Raw genomic sequence first — 7116 nt, 5'->3', positions numbered from 1 at the left:
GAGAAAGAAAGTACCGCATCATAAAAGCGAAGGTGGGTGTGGTGACGCACGCCTTTGATCCCAGCACCCAGGAGGCAGAGGCAGGCAGATCTTTGTGAGTTTGAGGCCAGCCTGGTCTACATAGTGAGTTCCAGGACTAAAAAAAAAAAAAAAAAAAAAAAAAAAAAAAAAAATTGTAGAGAAAACCATAAAGTAATTAAATCAAAGGATATGTGTCACAGTAATATTTCTGAACCATTTATTTCTTAAAGACAAGGGAATATAAGGAGAGTGAAGAGTCCTCTGTGAAATGAGAACAGCTCACAGAACTTAGCCAATTAACTCTACGATAAGCATTATCTTGTCTCTCCACGATCAGATATACTGTTTTATATGTGAAGTGAAGAACTGTGAAGCATTTTGTATTGAGAATTCAATTGAATAACTGCTCTATTCTCACTGCTTGAACGTATTGTTTAGCTACAGATTTAGCTTATATTCTCTGAATGGAAATGGATCAAGAAATTCAAGCTGCTCGTAGGACTTAGAGATGATCGTAGATATGTCTAGAAAAACTGTTTCTTCTGTCTCTTTAATACCATTGAAATGTGGATATTTAATTTCCACGGTGAGTGAAAAAGATGCCGTCCCAAAGTGCTTGTGTCCTACTTCAGTCTCTTGGGATTCTTGTTCTACCCTGTCTGCAGCACACGCACAGAGCCTCTTTGCTGGTAAGCCCTCTGTGGGGTTATAGCATGGCTGAGATCTTTCTGATATCTAAATACAAAGGAACGCAATTTTAACGTATTGTGTCATTAAGAAGTTTAGGAGCTTTTAGACACAATCTGGAGGTAGTGGAAAATTAGATGCAGTGTTGCATTAGACATGTTTTTAGTATTTTCTTCTTTTTGTAAAAGCTGTAATTTTCAGAGTTTAGAACCAATTTAATGTCCCTGGAGTTACAGCTTTTTGTATCCATTGTCCATTAGGTGAATTACTAAGCCAAGAATGGAATCCATTTATAATGTATAAAATACTGTGAAATGTCTTAAAAACAGTCTTTGCAGGGGGAAAAAGCATTGGGAGTCCATTAAATTCGAAGACAGTGAGTTCTGAGGTTCTTATAATCATATAATGGGTTTTTTGTGCTTTGATAATATGATACATTAGATATTGGAAGATTTATTTAAAAGTTTGAATTCAATGAAAAATTACACGGAATGAAAGGAAACGCATTATTTTTGACATTTCAGACAGCTTTTAAAACTGAGTATATTGTCCAAAAAGCACTTTAATAATATTTGTTATATTTAAATAAAAATTAATATTACTAAATGCTACTAAATGTCTTATCTATGATGATGTTACTATTGCTGACATTTAATAGGTTTGGAAGAAATTTTTAAATTCTCATTTTGAAGAAATTATAGTGCGGTCTGAAAATTAAGGTGGGTTGGCCTGAGCAGTACTGTTATGAGATGTACATGTATGTACATATGGGCGAGCAAATGTATGTTATTTACATGTACAAACTCATGTTCAATTATCAGATTCTGATCAATGAAAGACTTGAGAGTATGTCTGTTTGCTACATTGGCATATGTCTGTGAAGTCCCAACGTGTAATTAAAGTTTTGCTAAGCTTTCACATAACAAAGGGGATTTTCAGGGAACCAAGCTGACTAGAATTCTTATTTATTCAAAACACAAACAAATAAGTAAAAATTTCAAATATTATTCCCAGTGTCTTGAGATACATTTAGCAGTTGCCAGGTTCCAGAAACACCTTACACTGTGGAGGCAGTACTGTACATGATGCTGAGCCCTATGTTGATTGTCATTTATGTTGGTCAAAACCAGATGACTGGCAGCTATTTCATATGTTTGAATTCCTGATCCTCTGATCAATGAGCTAATGGCATTATATTAAGGTTGAAGCATCATCTCACTTTATGTAACCTCGCTAGAAGAGAAATGTGGCATATTTAATGATGATTCCAGTAAAAATCATCTTTATGAAAGCTTTTTTCCTAACACTTGTTAGTAGGATTCCTCCCAAAAATCTTGTTACTTTGTTACTTAGGCTCGGATAACTTCTTATACATGATACATTCCTACTTTCTCATGTTTACTACAATATACTCAGCATTTTGTTTTATTTTTTCCAGCTGCAAATTGCAGAAAACCCAGCTATTCATGGATGAGGTAAATACAAGTTGGTTTTATTTTCACCTCATAGCAAGTCCCTGACGGGTGCCATGGTGCTGTTGTGTGACCGTGCTTCCTCTTCCACATCTGCTTTTCATTATCGTGCTTAACTTTTCAGCCAATAGACAGCTGAGCATCTTACCTGGGACAGGAAGACAAGGGGCAGCCTGGGAACAGCATCACCCACCTCTTTCATTAAGACAACAAAGGTTTCTCTGAAAGTAACAGTTCATGTTACCTAAGATCAGGAAGGTGCCATCTGACTGTTTACGAACATATCTGCAAAGATGCATTCTTCTTTTCTGTATACACTCAGAGTTGAGGGAAGGGAGATGAGGAAATACTAGGATAGAACTGGGTCATCAAATGACTGATTGGCAGTGTCCTACCAATGATCACTTATTTCTCCTTCCCTTTGATTCTTTCTCTTTTTGGCCAATGTCTACACTGAATTATATTAAGAATAAACCACACAAAATATCTAAGTTCTGTTAATTTATAAAATGAGGCTGCATTTGGCTTAATTTCATACTTGTTCCTAGAGTTCCTCCCTTGTTGCTAAGTACTCAGAAAATAAACTACGGACATGTTAAATAGTATGTAGATCATTTTAACTTAATACTCTTTTTGAAAAAAAATTGAGTCCATGTAGGAAAAAGCAAATTAACAATGAATTTATTAAACTCAATGAAGCTCTGAAATCTCTCAGAAATCAGTTAATTCAGGAGCCTGTCAAATACTTTCTCTTATTGTAATCGGAGGAAAACAACTCAGCTAGGAGTTCCTTGTATATAAAGGGCATGGTGCGGGCTAGATACTTGAGAAAGTAGAAAGATCCATCAGGATTACGATGAATAAACTCTCCAGGGGACTGAACATTGCACTTGCAGTCATTGATGGCAGAACCTTAGTGCTGGGTCACAGGCCGGTCCACCCTTATGTGTAGATTTCTGTAGCAATTTGATCACTCATGCTTGTATTCATCGTCATAATATTTAAAAGTATTGCTTGCACAGGACTGAAAAGATGACTCAGAGGTCAAGAGTACTGGCTGTTCTGTTTTTATCATTTTAAAAATATTTTTAATTTGTTTTTAACTTTTACAAAAACTTTACTGAGAATTTCATACATGCATATAAGATGTTTTGATCAAATCCATGCCCACTCCCTCCCTTCCAACACCTCCCATATCTCCACATCACTTTTTTTTCTTTTTTTTTCCTTCTTTCATTTATTTATTTTTATGGGGCTTTTGGATACTCTAACATTCCCCCCTCTGAAGAGGTAACCCTAAAATCTTTTAAGGATTAGATAAAAACTCCTAAATAACATTTTTGGCCTTTGGAACAGAGTATGTTGCTAACAGGCCCAAGGACATTTTGACTTTTAGACAAGAAACTGGCTACATTTCTTTGGGGTCTTTTTACCCTAACTGCCTGGCCAAACCTCCTTTTCTTATCATACCATTCTCTGAAGGGGTTACCCAAATTGCCAATACGGAATAGGAACGCAGACTGTTCTGGCTTCTTCCATGCTGAACAGGGATGCAGGGAGAGGCAATTGGAGTACTCCTTCAGTGGGTCTATCTAAAAGACTCCCAAATTGCATAACTCTTATCTCTAAGGGGAAAAGAAAGTCCTTGAATAGTGAATAGGAGATGTGATAGAGATGTAAAGGCAAGAGTAATTAGCATTACAAGTTCTAGACAGGGAACTAGAAGAAAGTCAGAACAGCAATTTTCAAATGTTCACATGAGAGTCCATTGGAGTTTCTTAACAAGGGCTTCCAAAAGCATCCCTCTATTGGATTCTTCCTCATTTTTCTTTTGTCTTTCAAGGCTGGACTCTAGAGTGATGGATTCAGGATTCGCTTTCAGGTATTTTGATAGCTGTTGGGGTAGTTAGAATCAGTGTCAGTTCTCTCTCAAAGGTTTCTAGATAACTGAGGGGTTGCTGAGGTGTATGTATGACCTGAGGGTATGCACACTGGATAGCCTTTACCCAGCATGGGTCATGGAAGATCTAGGTTCGATTGTCAGCACTCACGTGGTGGTTAACAGTAACTCCAGTTTCAGAGGATCGGATGCCTTCTTCTGCCCTCCACAGGGACTGCACATACATGGTACGCTTACATATACATGTAAGGAAAATGTTCATACATCTTAAAAATTACAAATAAATATTTTAGAAAAATATTTGTCACTTATTTTCATCTGATGTTCACATTATCCCAGTGAGTTTGCTTGATTGATATGTCTATTTAAGACTATTAAAGTTGCCATAAAATGTGGATAATTGAAGTGTCTTGCCAGTGGTTGCACAGTGATTTGGTCCTGCAGCAGATGTGACCCATGCTTTCTGTATTCCCTTGGAATGTCAGAGGTCTCCAAATAGAAGTCATAAAACAAAAGGAACTAGTTTTAAAACAGACTCAGCACTAGATTTTCCTAGTAATTCAGAGCACTAAATAGGCAAAGGCTGCTTCTGTGAGAGACCGCCCCACTACTTCCCTACTCAAGCCCCCCTTCTGTCACCAGGGAAACAATCTGGTTCAGGAGTGGCTTGTGAGTTCATACTGCATGTAGAACATGCCCATAGTGTGAACTATTTCAATTTTGCATTTTGCCATTTCTTCCTCTACCAATTCTCTAGCTCATCACGTACCTATATATCCATATAGCCCACGTTTATTTCCAGTGGGAACCTGGGTCAATCAGGCTTCTCCTGACAACATTTTTCTAGAAATCGTCTCTCTATCTCTCTGCTAATAAAAATAGTAAACGTAGTTAGAGCTGGGCTATTAGAGGCTTTTTAATGGTAGTTATCTAAGGCATCCTTATTTTGGCAAATGTCTTCAGTAAAGATGAATTAGATGTGTTGGCTTTGCTGTCAGCCCTGCATCACAGGTTTAATATTTGGTTCTGAGGTCATATTGGATCTGGAACAAAGATTTAGGAAAGTGCAATCAATGTGCTAAAACAGTCCATACATGGATTTTGATAAAAGTGCAGTTTCAGCTTTATATTTTAACATCTCTTTGAACTTTATTTATTGGGAGTAATGATTCTTCCCTAACATAAGTAGAATTTATGCAGGCCAATGGTTCTTGGTTACTAGAATTTCCTATGGTCATATTTATTTGTAAATATACTCTTGATTCAGAAATTCAAGTGTTTAGACCCACAAATGTATTGAAATTCTCCTCTTCCTCATCTGAGTCCTGGTTTTCACTGAAAATCTGACAGAGAGGCACCCGTCACTTACTTCTTGCCATATAACAAATTGCGCCAAGCAGGGACTCTCAATAATCATTATTTGTTCAAAATCCTTTGAAATCAGCCATTTGAACTGAGTTCAGTGAGGTGACTCTTTCACTAGTCTCATGGACGCAAACCTCTTGTGATTTAAAAGGCTGACTCAGGCTCTCTTCACAGGGTGGTGGTCACAGGATTTTATAGCAGGAGAAGACAAACCCCAAAAGCATATAAAACATGACTTACCACTTTTTCAAGACTTGGTCAAAACAAATCACCAAAACAATCTAAAGAAAAGAAGTAGATAGAAGTAGAAGAAGCTATAGTTTTGGATGACATTGTAATACCGAAATTTCCAAGGCATGTGTATATATAGAGAAAAGGTGTGACAAATTTTACAATCTACCATGAAGTAGTTCAGCTTCGGTATCCTGTCAACTTCTGTCATCAAAGGAAGAGAACGGTGAGAGCACTTTTGTAACGCAGCTGGAGAGCTTCTAGCTGTGTGCCTGCACAAGTTCACCTTTGTGTCTGAGCTAGTCATGATTCCCTCCAAGATTCTCTTACTAGAACTTTTGTTTACTTGACCTTGACCTGATGAACTTGTAGCCTGAAGGTTGTTTAGAATTATGCCCTTGGCACATCCAATTTTACACTTCTAGACTATCAAATAGGACTGGTACCACCTGACAATGCTTTCTCTCTATATAGCATGACCCCATCAGGGCATGAGATATGATACACTATACCCATCATTTCCCTGACAACTGCAGAATTGCAGGGTGTCAATGTAGCAAAAGCCTCCAGGGTCCTCTATCAAAATAGCCCAGGAGCCATTCAGCTCTCTGCATTGTCTGGGTGGAATCTGATCTCCAACCTAGGTTAATTTCTTTATATGACCAGCACCAAATCCTTGTTTCTCCCACATAAACATATTTTCAGGCTATCACAGTGTCTCTCCAATTTGGGGTTAGAAAGTGGCACCTCAATTCAACAGAACGAATAGGGATTTTCAGCCTAGAGAAATCTTCTCACTAGTGTGTTCTCTTTAATTTTTCTCCTGATCCCTGCTTGTGTTTCAGATCTGAATGAAAGGAACAGAACTCATGGATCAGATTCTATTTGTAAATTCTGCATATGGTGTCAGTATTAGCAGCGAATCTTTACCCCCTTTGTAAACTCTGGATGTTGACTGTAAAGGGGGCATTTATTGATATATCAATGAAAATAGCCAGAACAGAAAAGATTTTATCCTGACACAGAAGGAAAGAAGAAATTAAAAAACAAATGAAGTTTACTTTTTAAGTATCTCCCTCCAGAGATGGTCATCTTTATTTTGTGAATATTGACTTCAGATCACACAGTAAACAAGGCAATTACACACATATTCTTTATAGACTTATTTAGTGCTGATAGTTATTTCATCTTCTAAGATGAGACATATCCTGACCTCTTTTATATGATATTAAAATCCCCAGAACTAACAAAGCAGACTGGAAAATTCCTTCATTTGAACTGCTCATAGGTCTCAACTCACAGGATTCTGAAAAGAAGGACTATTTATGGACGCCTAGCCCTGAAAGCAAACCTCAGGAACCATTGCATGGAAACCCATGTGAAGTTAAATTGGCAATCAGCTGTAGCATTTCTTATGGCAGAGCTGCCTATTGGGTAAAT

General features: G+C 37.4%; 1 long non-coding RNA gene across 1 annotated transcript in view; it reads left to right on the top strand.

The window, feature by feature from the left end:
- The first annotated feature begins 500 nt into the window (after positions 1-500).
- Positions 501-7116, top strand: part of LOC103749046 — a 33000-nt gene continuing 26384 nt past the window's right edge. Inside the window, exons 1-2 of the long non-coding RNA XR_607924.1 lie at positions 501-710; positions 2147-2183. This is a non-coding gene — a long non-coding RNA (uncharacterized LOC103749046). The remainder of the gene's footprint in view (positions 711-2146; positions 2184-7116) is intronic.

Source organism: Nannospalax galili, unplaced genomic scaffold (genome assembly GCF_000622305.1).
Source record: "Nannospalax galili isolate Female #2095 unplaced genomic scaffold, S.galili_v1.0 scaffold306, whole genome shotgun sequence".
In the NCBI taxonomy this organism is placed as follows: domain Eukaryota; kingdom Metazoa; phylum Chordata; class Mammalia; order Rodentia; family Spalacidae; genus Nannospalax; species Nannospalax galili.
The sequence above is the reverse complement of the archived record's forward strand: the minus strand, read 5'-3'. Positions and strand labels throughout refer to the sequence as shown.